This window comes from Elephantulus edwardii, unplaced genomic scaffold (genome assembly GCF_000299155.1).
Source record: "Elephantulus edwardii isolate Elephantulus edwardi_28Jun2011 unplaced genomic scaffold, EleEdw1.0 scaffold00034, whole genome shotgun sequence".
Classification (NCBI taxonomy): domain Eukaryota; kingdom Metazoa; phylum Chordata; class Mammalia; order Macroscelidea; family Macroscelididae; genus Elephantulus; species Elephantulus edwardii.
Window position 1 is genome coordinate 1,799,901 of NW_006399784.1, and position 12,951 is coordinate 1,812,851.

Genomic DNA, 12,951 nt, shown 5'->3' on the forward strand with positions numbered 1-12,951 from the left:
ATGTCTCAAGATGAAAGAACAAAAACTAATTCAAGCTTCCAGTTGCAGTACTGAAACATGCCTTGGGCAAAAAGAGTTCTTCACAATGTATAGTACTTGGAGCTTTAAGCTAAAGGTCAACAATTTGAATCCACCAGCTGCTTCTCAGGAAAGGGATAAGCAGTTTCCTTCCACAAAACTTTATAGCCTTCAAATTACAATGGAGGACTGCTATGAATTGGAACCACGTTGAAAGTTGTGAGTTTGATTTTCAGAGCTTAGAATTGTTTTACTTTGATAGTTCCTACAACATTGCAAACCAAATATCCACAGTTTATAAATATAAATGAAATGTAAAGTTTGTCATAGTAGATGGGGGGGAAACCCTATTTTTGTATTAGGTTTCTAGTAGAGCAATTATTAATGAGGATGACAACTTAAAAATAACTTTTATTTATAATTGAAGCTAATATCAATATAAAGCATAAATAGACAGTCTGAGTGGTTTGCGATGATATTTGTTTCCTTTTATACCTTCTACAAGTTACAAGAAATGTCAGAGACCATTAATGTGCCATTGTATGGATTTATATTTAATAACAATAAAACAAAATGAAATTGAATGAAGAGTTATATCTTTTTAGAACAATCATTTACAAGAATCATCAGCTCTAGATATATTGAAATTTTTATTTTAAAATTATTTATCAGCAATATGTTCCAATCATATTACTATCCATAAAATATTCCTTTAAGAATTTTCTAAATCTTTGTACCAGTAGAAAAAGTCTTCTTAAGCATAGAAGAAAAAACAAAACAAAACAAAAAAGAAAGGACTGGTAGGCGAATCTCCTGCAGGTTGTCAGAGGAAGTTAATCTCACAGGAGGAGATTGCTCTTCTTTACCTAGAAGCAGTGGATGGCCTTGAACCCCACACATTCAGTACTGCAGCGCAGCTTCTTTCCTCTAGGCCACCAGATACAGATAGGGATTATTACAAAGAAGAGCTATAGCAAGAGATCACTTTTAAAGGACTCCCAAAGTGAGATATGTTTAATTTTAACCATATTCATTAGTCTGTTTGTTAGTGATTTTTTTAAGGTCAGTTCCAACTCAAAGGCACTAAAACAACACACTCCTCCCCTAATTTGTTAATCGCCTCCTGAGTTGAGCAGGATTCACAGAGACCCTATGAACAAAAAGCTGGAAGCCTCTCTACAACTATAGACATTTTTTTTTTATAGACATTTATTAAAGTTCATAAAGTTTATGGAGGCTTGTTATTTAGGAAGTGGATGCCACCTAACTCATTAATTTAAATTAATGAATAAAATGTATTAATGTTCTGTGTTTGTCTTTTTTGCTTAATAAAGATTCCCTAAAATAAATATATAATGTTTTCTCTCTTAAGTAGCTATTGAAATCACTGCCTCCTATGGTTCTAGGCTCTTTGTGATAATATTCATTGCTTAAAAAGCCAAATGTCAATGAATATTGCTAAAAAAGTAGATAGGTAAGTATTTTTGATAGAAAAAATAAGAGTACTTGGATTCTAAAAAAATCCATAAACCCTGAAAATTCAGAGCACAAATAAGTTTGATGTCATATTTCATTTACTTATGTCCTTGTCTACTTAAGACTAGAATTTAAACAGAATTAAGGATGCTTTGACACCCTTAAACTTTGAACTTCTACTTTTAAACAATCTTTCTAGTAAATTATAAGAGATTGGAGGAGCCTGCTTACAGACCTCTCATACACTGCCCAAGGGTCACGTTGAACCTAATATTTCTCTAATATCCCCCATTTCATTTATCCTAGTTTTGTATTTTTTAGGAACTCAGTAGACACTGTTGATATATTAAGTGAATTCTCAAAAGACGGAAAGGAAAAAAAAAGCATAGGAAAGATGAGCAATGGCATGTTCATCACCAGCCCAGGGCTAGAGTCTAACAGAATTCAATTACTTCCGAGTTGTTTACAGCTGTGGAAACTCCTGTAAACAGTGTCTCTGCAACCAGGAAAAATCAAATCAAACAAATAAACAAAAACCTTATGTTGCCAAATGTCCCATTTGGAAAAAAAAGTTTCGTTTTTTAGAGAATAAGAAAAACTGTTCCGGGGAAAAACTGTTCTCTGAAGATTCTGGGTTAGGGTTTTTTTTTTTTTCCCCTTCCTTTTTTCTAAAATTTTCATTTGATATGGTTTGCTTACAAAGTTCATACACATTGTGTTTTACACTATCCCTCATTCACATTGTGTTTCAAATAGTCATTCCCATTATTATGTTTTATAAAATTAATCACCATTGAACTGTGCCCACCACTACCCTGTTTTTCCAGATCACGTCTGGATTTTTCCCATTCCCTTAACCCCCTCACCCCTCCACCCCTTCATCCACCACATTGTTCAACCCTATGATTCTCCCCCTACCAAACCTTACCTCTCTGTTCTCACACTCCTGATCTTGGATTTTTTTACACATTTTACTAGTTATCTTTCTATTTATACAATAATGATCTTATGCAGTATTTGTCCTTATGAGACTGAGTTATTTCACTCTTCAGTTATGTAGTAATGCTCGCCCAATTTATATAGTCATTTTCTATATTGTTGCTCCTGAGTGCTGCAGAGTATTCCATCATCCAAATGCACCACAATTTCTCAATCCATTTGATTGCAGTTGAACATTTGAGCTGTTTCCATGTTTTTAAGGGCAAGGGCCACCTATTGTTAACATAGAAAAATATCGTGTGTGTGTGTGTGTGCATATGTTGTTATTATTGTTGTTGTTTTTATGGGTGTTAAGTTGCTTGTGACTCATAGCGACCTCATGTAAAATAGCCCTGAAACCTGCTCTATCACTGTGCCAACCTTACGGTCTCTAACACACCTACCATCATTACTCCAGTCACTAAATCAATCCATCTCATTGAGGGTCTTCCTCTCTTATGCTGTCTCTACTCCCTTGCAAGCATTTTGTCCTTCTCCAAGTACTGGTCCCTCTTTGAAACATACCCAATATATGTCAGATGAAGCCTCAGAATCCTTGCCTTCAAAGAGCAGATAGGTTTCACCTTCTCTAGGATGAACTTGTTTATTCTCCTGTATATCCATAGTATATTCAATATACTTCTCCAGCACTACAGCTCAAAAAACATCAATTCTCTTTCTACTATTCCTACATTTTAATGCATAGCAAATAACTGTGAAGACTATGGCCTGGACCAGGTGTGCCTTAGTCTCCAGACTGACATCATGGCTTTTCTCCAGAGAGGTCCTTCACAGCAGACTTTCCAATGCAATTCATCTTTTGATTTCCTGTCTTCTGGTACTAAGAGTGTTGATTATGGAGCAAAACAAAATAAGCTGTTAACAATCTCCATCTCTTCACCATCTATCATGATGCTGGCAATCAGCCTAGTGGTGAGAATTTTTGTTTTCTTGATGCACAGCAAGCATTTCTGGTCCTCCTCAGTTTCAGCAAGCAGGGGTGTGTCATCTGCATAAAGCAGGTTTTTGATGAGTCTTCCTCCAACACTGATGCCACATTCCTCCTCACAGAGCCCAGCCTCCTGGACGATCTATTTTGCATATAGATTGAAAAAGTATGGAAATAGGACACATCCCTGGTGCACACCTTTCCCAATTTTGAACCATGCAGTGTTTGTTTCCCTACCCTGTTCTGGCGACTATCTCCTTGTCCAAGTATAGTTTTCCCTAAGCACAGAAGAATGTTCTGAGGTTTCCATTCTTCTCAGAGTTAGTCACAGTTTATTGTTATCTACATATTTTACATAGAATGAAAAAAAGCCTTGTCTTCACAAGCAGATATTTGGCAAAAATTATGTTTAAAAAAATTAACCTTCAGATTTTAGTCAAAATATTTGTATCATGAACAATTTTTGTAGAACATTGTTTATCATATAGTGTGGAATATACTTTCTCTACCCCATGTCAATCATTATCTGTCAGTGCTTTCAATAACTGAATTAAAAAACCATGACATAGAATTACAAAAATGTATCAGTAACCCACTGAATTTTAAGGAGATGCCAGTGAAACACTGGGGTGTTCCAAGTAGCAAGTAGATGCACTGTGAAAATACATTAACTTTGGAAAGATCTGCTCCTCCATCGTCTTCTGAACCTAAGAAAAAAATAAAGAAATAAAACAGACAAAACACAGAATAAATACAGAATGATGCTCTGTCTTTGAAATAGCACAGCAGAAAAAAATATTGGTACTGTTAGGCAGTGAAGAGTATAAAATGTTCCAAAAGCAAGATCAATTGGCCAACTCTAGCCACTATTTATAAAATTAAAATAACAAAGAAAAAGTTAAAAAAGAGTTCAATCATACTCAGGAGTTATTATTTCATCCTTGGTGACTAGATTTTTATGCTTTTATAGGAAATATTACTAATTGTAAGGTAAATTAGAAAATAGTAAGGTGAATTAGAAAATATAACACATCATCTTCTCGTTCTGCTTAATCCACTACTACAGAGTCCATTTCTACTCCTAGTGACATTCCATTAAGTTTCTGGAGTTGTAATGTTTGTGTTTGTTTACAAGCATAAGTAGTATACATTGTATTTAATTTATATACATTATGTTTCATGCATCCCTCCATTCACACTGTTTAATTTATAACTTATAATTTTATCCATTGTGTTTCATAAGATTATTCAACTTTTCAGATCCCCTAATTCCTTCACCCCCTAGCTCTGCCCACCAAACTCTACAACCTCACATTTCTCCTCCTTGCCATGCTCCCTCCTCCCTCCCTTTCCAACTTTCAACTTTTGTACACATCTTACTAGTAATCCTTTTATTTTTTAAAAAATGATTATATACAGTATTTGTCCTTATGAAATTGAATAAGTTCACTCAGCGTAATGCTCACCAGCCTGATTTCCTTCTACAAGTACTGATCCTTCCTGGCAATATGTCCAAATTATGACAGAAGGAACTTCAAGATCCTTGCGTCCAAGGAGCAGCATGGTTTCATTCTCTCTAGGACAAATCTGTTTATTCTCTTAGCAGTCCCTGGTATATTCAATATTCTTTCCCAGCACCACAACTCAAAGGCATTTTATTCCTCTTTTATCATCCTTAGTTATTGTCCGGGTTTCTGATGTAAATCAAGTAATTGCAAAGATCATGAAAGGGATCAGATGTACCTTAGTCTCTAAACTGGCATCAGTACACTTCAGTATTCTGGGGATGTCTCTGACAGTTCCCTAGCAACTCTTAAGTAATATTATTCCCTTTGAGTACTCATTTTTGTTTATTGTTTTCCATCTGGTTACTGGATGTCTATAATATCCAGATTTTATTCCTTTTATAATTATTTTTAAAGTGAAAATCCCATACGTTTTCTACTGTAGAAGCTGAGGCGCAACACATATTCACAATATAAGTATATTTTTTTTGCAAAAATTGAGTCCCAGAATATGAACAAAGGAAAACAAGTTTATTTCATGTTTCACTTTGGATTCTTGAGTTCAATAGACAAGAAAGTACTTCATCCAAGGAAGTATTCTGTGAAACAACTTTATCCTTTCCATATACTTTTTAATCACTATATAACATTTTAAAATAACCAAGAAAGGACCTCTGGCACTTTAGTTATTAAATTTCTTGGTGGCTAAACTTAAGACTGGCAGTTTTACCTACCAGCCACTCCACGGGTAAAGACACAGCTTTTTTTGTTTTTGTTTCATGCTGTCAACTCATGTACAACTCATAGTGATTCGTTTTATAACAGACTTGAATACTATCATATCTGTGACATCATCATCATCTCTGACACAGTTGAGCCCTTTGATAGTCACCCGATTGATCCATCTTTTTAAAGGCTTTTCTCTCTTTCACTGACCCTCCACTTTTCCAAACATGATGTAGCCTTTCCTAAAAACATACCAAAAATATGATAGATAAAGTTTTGCCACCTTTGCCCCCAAGGAATTCTATGGCTGCATTTTTTTCCTACACATGTCTTTGTTATTTTGTCATCCCGTGGAATATTCAGTGCTATTCTCCAACATCACAACTCAAAAGCTTTACTTCATCTGTTATCCTTATTAATTGTTCAGCTCTAACATGCATAGACAGTGATTGAAAAGACCATGGCATTTATCAAATGCATTTTAGTCTTCAAACTGTTATCATTGCTGTTCAGTATTTTGGAGAGGTCCCTGACAGCATACTTGCACAAAGCAGTACATCTCCTGATGTCCTAACTGCTGATACTAAGGGTGTTGATTTTTAATTAAAACAAGGAGAAATAGTTGACAACTTCAATCCTTTAACCATCTGTCATGGTGATACCAATTGGCCCAGTGGTGAGGACCTCTATTCTCTTAATATTGAAATGTAATTCATACCATAGTCTGTAGTTCTTGATCTTCTGTAGCAAGCTTTTCAAATCCTCCTCACTGTCATCAAGCAAGGTTTTACCATCTTCATAATGTTGTTGTTGTTGATTGCCTTTGAGTCAAGCCTGACTCAGTGACCCTATGAACAATAGGTCTGAAGCCTTTCTGTAACTTTCGACATTTAACAAATATCATAGCATTTCTGGAGGCATGTTGCTTAGGAAGTGGATTCTACTTCTGCTTCCAAATCTTCAGATTGTTAATAAGTCTATCTCTGGTCCAGATATCACATTTTTCTTGATAGAACCCAGCTTCACAAGTTATTTGATCAGCAAACAGATTGAATAAGTATGGGGATAGGATACCTCCCCTGACATACAGTGTTCCTGATTTTAAACCTCTCAGAAAAGTTCCCTTCCTCCTTTTGGACAATAGCATCTTCATCTAGGTATATATTTCACATCAGAAAAATTAAATGTTCTAGGACTCTTATTCTTTTAAATGTTAGCCATAGTTTGTTATGATCTACTCAGTCAAATTCCTTTGCATAGTCAATAACATAAAATGCTCCTACAAATACTAATAGTCTTGGAAACTATACTGGGGCAGTTCCCATCTGTCCTAAGTTAAATTATTTTATAAAACTAGAGAAAGGAGGAATTCACCCATAGTCATTCTGTGAAGTAAATATAATTGTAATATTAAAACCATGCAAAGACATCACAAAAAAATGAAAGAAAAATTAGAAACAAATATCTTATGTACATAGATGCAAAAAGCCTTAACAAAGTTCTGGCCTATAGAATCCAACAGTTTATCATATAATAAATCTTCATGATCAAGTGAAATTGATAGTAAGTATTCCAGAATGGTTCAACTTGATTGATTGGAAAACAATCAATCTAATTCATGACTTTAACAAAGTAAGGAATAAAAAACACATGATCCTATCAATTGACTCAGAAAAAGCTTTTGGCATAATACAATATCACTGCATGATTAAAACACTCAACAAAATAAGAATAGAAGGGAATTTTCTCAACATAGTGGAAAATATATACACAAAACCAAGAGCCAACACCATTCTCAATGGAAAAAGAATAAATGCAATTCCTGGTGAACAGGTACAAAAAAGGATGCCCACTTTCACCATTCCTATTCAATACTATATTGGACATACTTGCTAAGGCAATATAGCAAGATAAGAAAATGTGAGGAGGAGAAAAGAGATAAAAGAAGAGGCAAGGTGTCCCTATATACAGATGATATTATAGTGAACACAGAAAACCCCCAAGATTCAACAACAATAAAAATATTAGATCTAATAGGCCAATTTGGTAGAATGGCAGGATATAAAATGAAAATACAAAAATCAGTGGGATTTCTCTACAACAACAAAGAAAATGTAGAAAAGAAAACTATCATTTATATATAAGCACTATCATTTACAATAGCCAATCACAAGTTACAATACTTGGGAAGAAACCTAACTAGATATACAGGAGACCATTATAAATGAAACTACAAAACAGTACTGACAGAAGCAATAAAAGACCTAACTAAATGGAAATATGCTCCATGTTAAAGGATAGGAAGACTCAAGAGAGTGAAAATGACATGCCTAGCAAAAGCAATCTACATAGTCAACATAATCTCAATACAGATACCAAATACATTTTGCAAAGAGATAGAAAAGGAAATTGTCATAGCTCTTAAGAAAAATAAAAATAAAGTGAGAAGAATTCCACTCTCTGATCTCAAAATCTATGATACAGCATTAGTAACAAAAGCACCATGGTCTTGGTACAATAAGATACACATAGAACAGAATCGAGAACCTAGAAATTAGCCCATGTACCTATGATCAATTGGTATTTAACAAGGAATTAAACCTATCTAATAAAGAAACCACAACCTCTTCAACAAATAATACTGACAAAATTATACATCTATCTAAAAAAACTGAAACAGGACTCACATTTCACAACACACACAAAATTCAACTCATGGTGGATATAGGTGTAAATCTTTAAACCCTAAGAATGATAAGAGACAAAATGGGACCAAACTTAGGATCCCTTGGCAATTGTATCAATTAATGTTTTTGATGGTATAAATGTTATTGTTTGTGAGTATTTTATAACCAGAACAAATCCATAGCTGACCATCCAACGAGTTTTCAGAAGCAATAAATCACACTGGAGGAGATTGCTCAACTTTCTCCTTCGATGGATTTTAATTGCACGTCTTTCGGGTTACAGTTGATCTTCTTACCACTAGGCCACCAGAGCTCTCTGGTATAAGTGCTATGACTAGACATGCAAATATGGCCAGAAATACATACCTTACTCAGAAAGTCTGTAGTCTGTGATCATCTCAAAGTATTAAGGAGAAATTATATCAGTAGAGGACTAAAGTCATGATCTTTTCAGTCACTTGCTATGCATCTGACAACTGGACAATGACTAAAGATGACAGAAGAATTGATGTCTCTGAACTGTGGTGTTAGAGAAGTGTGCTGAATAGCTCATGGACTGCCAAAAGAACAAATAGATACATGTTGGGAAAGAGGCAGTCAGAGTGTTTCTTGGAAGCAAAGGTGATGAAGTTTTATCTCACATGTTTTGGGCAAATTGCTAGGAGACATTATTCCTTAGAGAGGGACATCATGCTTAGGACGGTGGAAAGACAGCAAAGGAGAGAAAGACCCTTAAGCAGATGGATTTATACAGTGACTGCAGCAGTGGGCGTGAGTGTACCAGAGATTTTGAGGAGGATGGAACAGGATAGGACAAGGTTTAGATCGTAGTTTACAGGGTCACTGTGAGTTATACTGGATTTGACGATACCCAGCAACAAAGTCTTTATTAGTTAGATACTATTAACAAGGCAAAAGATGGGGGGGCGGGAATGTCTTCCTACTTAATTGATGTGTGCCACGGAATTTGAATAAACTCATAATGGACCCTCCAGGAAATTTCCATTGGCAATTAATCACATGGGAAAAGATTGTCCAACCTTCTACTACTGATAAGATTTGAATCACGTGCATTGTGGATGGCAGTGCAACTCTTTACCACTATTACTAATATGTCACCAGAAAGCCTGCCCTGCCATCTCCTTGAGATTACTGTGTAATAAACTGGATAGCATGTACCTTTCACCAATCATATAATCTCAACCAAATTCTCTCTTCTAGATATGTCTTCTTTAACATTTCTGAGTGGGACAATTAGAACCCATCGCCTTTGGGTTGCCAGTACAACTCACTAAGCCTCTAGAGATCCCTATGCTTTCTTTTTTTTTTTTTTAATTCTCGAGAAAAATTATATTTTGTTTATAGTTTTAGGTCTTAATTGGGTCTCATTGTTGTGTGCCCTAGAATCAGAACCAATTTATAGCTGACCCTCCAGTGGGTTTTCAGAGGCAGGTAATCACATGGGAGATTTTCCATATTTCTTCTGCAGAGCAGCTGGTGAATTTTAAACATATATCTTTGGGATTATGTGTGTGTGTATCTCTATCATCTCTATCTCTATTTCTAGAGATATATACACACACATAATCCCAAAGGCATACGGTTCAAATTCACCAGCTGTTCTGCAGAAGAAACATCGAGAGAGAGAGAGAAAGAGAGGGAGAGAGAGAGAGAGAGAGAGAGAGAGAGAGAGAGAGAGAGAGAGAGAGAGAGATATCACCTCTTATTCTTGGATGAATGAAAGTTGTGGCTGACATGGGGAAGAACGGGAGTCCCATTACATTTCATTGTGTTCATAAGCAAACTATACCTGGACCAGGAGACTGTTGTGTGAACAGAGCAGAACAATGCTTCATGGTTTAAAACTAAGAAGGGAGTGTGGCAGGGTTGTATTCTTTCCCCATACTTATCCAATCTGTATGCTGAGCAAATTATTTGAGAAGTTGGACTCTATGAAGAAGAATGTGTCATGAGGATTGGAGACTCTTCAATAACCTGTGTTATGCAGATGATAGCTAAAGTGCTTGGTGAAAATGAGGACTTGAAACAATTTTTGCAGAAGATCAAGAAATACAACTATCAGTATGGATTACATCTCAATGTCAAGAAAACAAAGATTCTTTCCACTGGACTGATAGAAAACATTATGATGGTTGGAGAAGAGGTTGAGATTGTTAACAATTTCTGCTTGTTCTACTCCATAATCAACACTTTTGGTACTAGCACTCAGGAAGTTAAAAGACTAATTTTATTAGTAAAATCTACTGTCAGGGACTTCTCCATAGTGCTAATGAGCTGTAATGTCTATTCAGAGACTAGGGTACAACTGATACGGGCCATGGTCTTTGCAATTACTTGCTATTCAACAGAGAGATGGACAATTACTAAGGTTTACAGAAGAAGGATTGATGCCTTTGAGTTGTGGTACTGGAGAAGTATGTAGGGACAGCTCAGGAGAAGAAGACTTTGGATGAGATGGATTGACACAGTAACTGTGTAATGGGGTTGGAGACAATAACACTGACTCAGGACAGGGTGGAGTTCAGAATCTTTTATTGTTCATAGGCTCCCTATGAGTCACAGGTGACTTGATGGCACAAAAGAACATTAAATAAATAATAAATACAATGATAATATTTCCCCTTTCAGTGTTTATGAGAGTCTTTTAAAGAACCATTTTAAGTACATACAACTTGATTATTTGGTCTCAGACTTGGAAATATATTTAAAAAATAAAGCAAATTATTTTTAAATTACTTATGCAAATGATGTTAAAATGCATAGTGATTAATTTTATAAATCATAATGCATGGCAATGATTATATGAAACATAATGTGAATGAAGGATAATGTGAATCACAACGTATACAAACTTTGTAAGCAAACCAATATAAAATAGTTTTTGTAAAAAAAAATGCCATATTGAAGAAAAAAAATGCCATATTGAAAATAACTGAAATAGAGAAGTACTATAAAATTGTAACCTCTGACTTTAACAGCAAATTAAAATACATTTAGAAAACTTATTATCAGAAGTTATGCTTTTCATGAAGAAGCAACAAGCTGAAACAATATGGAAATTTAAAATAATATGACATTTTAAATTATAAGAAGGATACATGTAAAATTAAGTATTTATCTACTATTGGTACCTTTGAAAGAATAGGGGATTTTTTTTTTACTTTTAATAAGGAGTTATTATTCCACTAAGTATATCAACGTTTGACTAAACTCAGCTTTTAATTTACTGACAATCAGGTCTAAAATTTGGCCTCATAGTTCAGAAAAAGAAGACAAAGCCATATTTAATTTTGTTCTGTCTTTTTTAATAATTTTGAATTTTTATTGTTTCTATTTTAATTGTTATTTTAGTGAAAGTTTACAAATTAGATGGATTTTAATTTTTCACTTATACATTTAATCCATAGACAGCCAACAGAACAAACAGCTATGTCTTGCAGAAGATGTAGCCGGAATGTTCCATGATGGCAACGATGATGAAGTGTTTATTACTTTAATGAATATTTACAGAGATTTTGGACTTTATTAATTGTTGCACTTTTCTCCCTGCTCACCCCTCCCCCCCCTCCCCCAGTTCACTCTTCCCTTTGAAAAGTAAAAGAAAAATTTCCTCATTGGTATACTGTCCTCCCCTTCCACCTCCCCGGGGTACACTTCACTATGGAATCTTCATTCCGGACTTTTAAGATAATCATAATCGCCATATCTGCCATCCCGACTTTGTTTACAATAGCAAGGAGTTGGAAACAACCTAAGTGCCCATCAACAAATTAATGGATAGAGAAGCTGTGGTATATTCACACAATGGAATACTATACAGCATTGAAAAACAAGGAACTCATGAAATATTATGGATGACATTATGCTGAGTGAAATATCTCAGTCACAAAGGGACAAACACTGCATGGTGCCACTGTTGTAAAATGGGGCTGACGTCAGGGTTGGGGTAAGACTGAAAAAAAAAAACCTGGATAAATTATGTATACTGCATTGAAATGGATGAGAGAGATAACAGTTTAAAAGCGATATAGGGTATTATGATTATCATAAGATGACAAAGTTTGTCTCATATACTTTAGGACATTCCTTGTAAAGGGAAATAATACTTGGAAAGATAGAGGACCAGTGAAACAGAGGAAGAATCTCTATCAGATGTATTGACATAGTGACTTCAGAAATGGGCTCAAGTATATCAGAAATTGTGAGGATAACAAAGAATAGGACATGGTACAGATCTGCTATTCATAACATCACTATGAGTTGTACTTTACCTGATGGCATCTAACAACAACAACAAAACAACCCCTTCTCTGATTCACTTTGTAAGACATAACTTGTTCCAAACGGTTAATTGGCATGTCCACAATGTCTAATCATTCTTTTCCTGCAGATAGTCCCTTCTTTTTCCCATTGCAGGTTTGTTTTCATTATCCATCCATTCTATCCCTCTCCTCCCCTCCTCCATGTCTATCCTATTTGTATAACAGTGCTCCTATGCAATATTTGTCCTTTAGTGACTGAGATATTTTACTCAACATAATGTGTGTATCATAACAAACTGTAGCTGACTCTGAGAAGAATGGGAATTCCA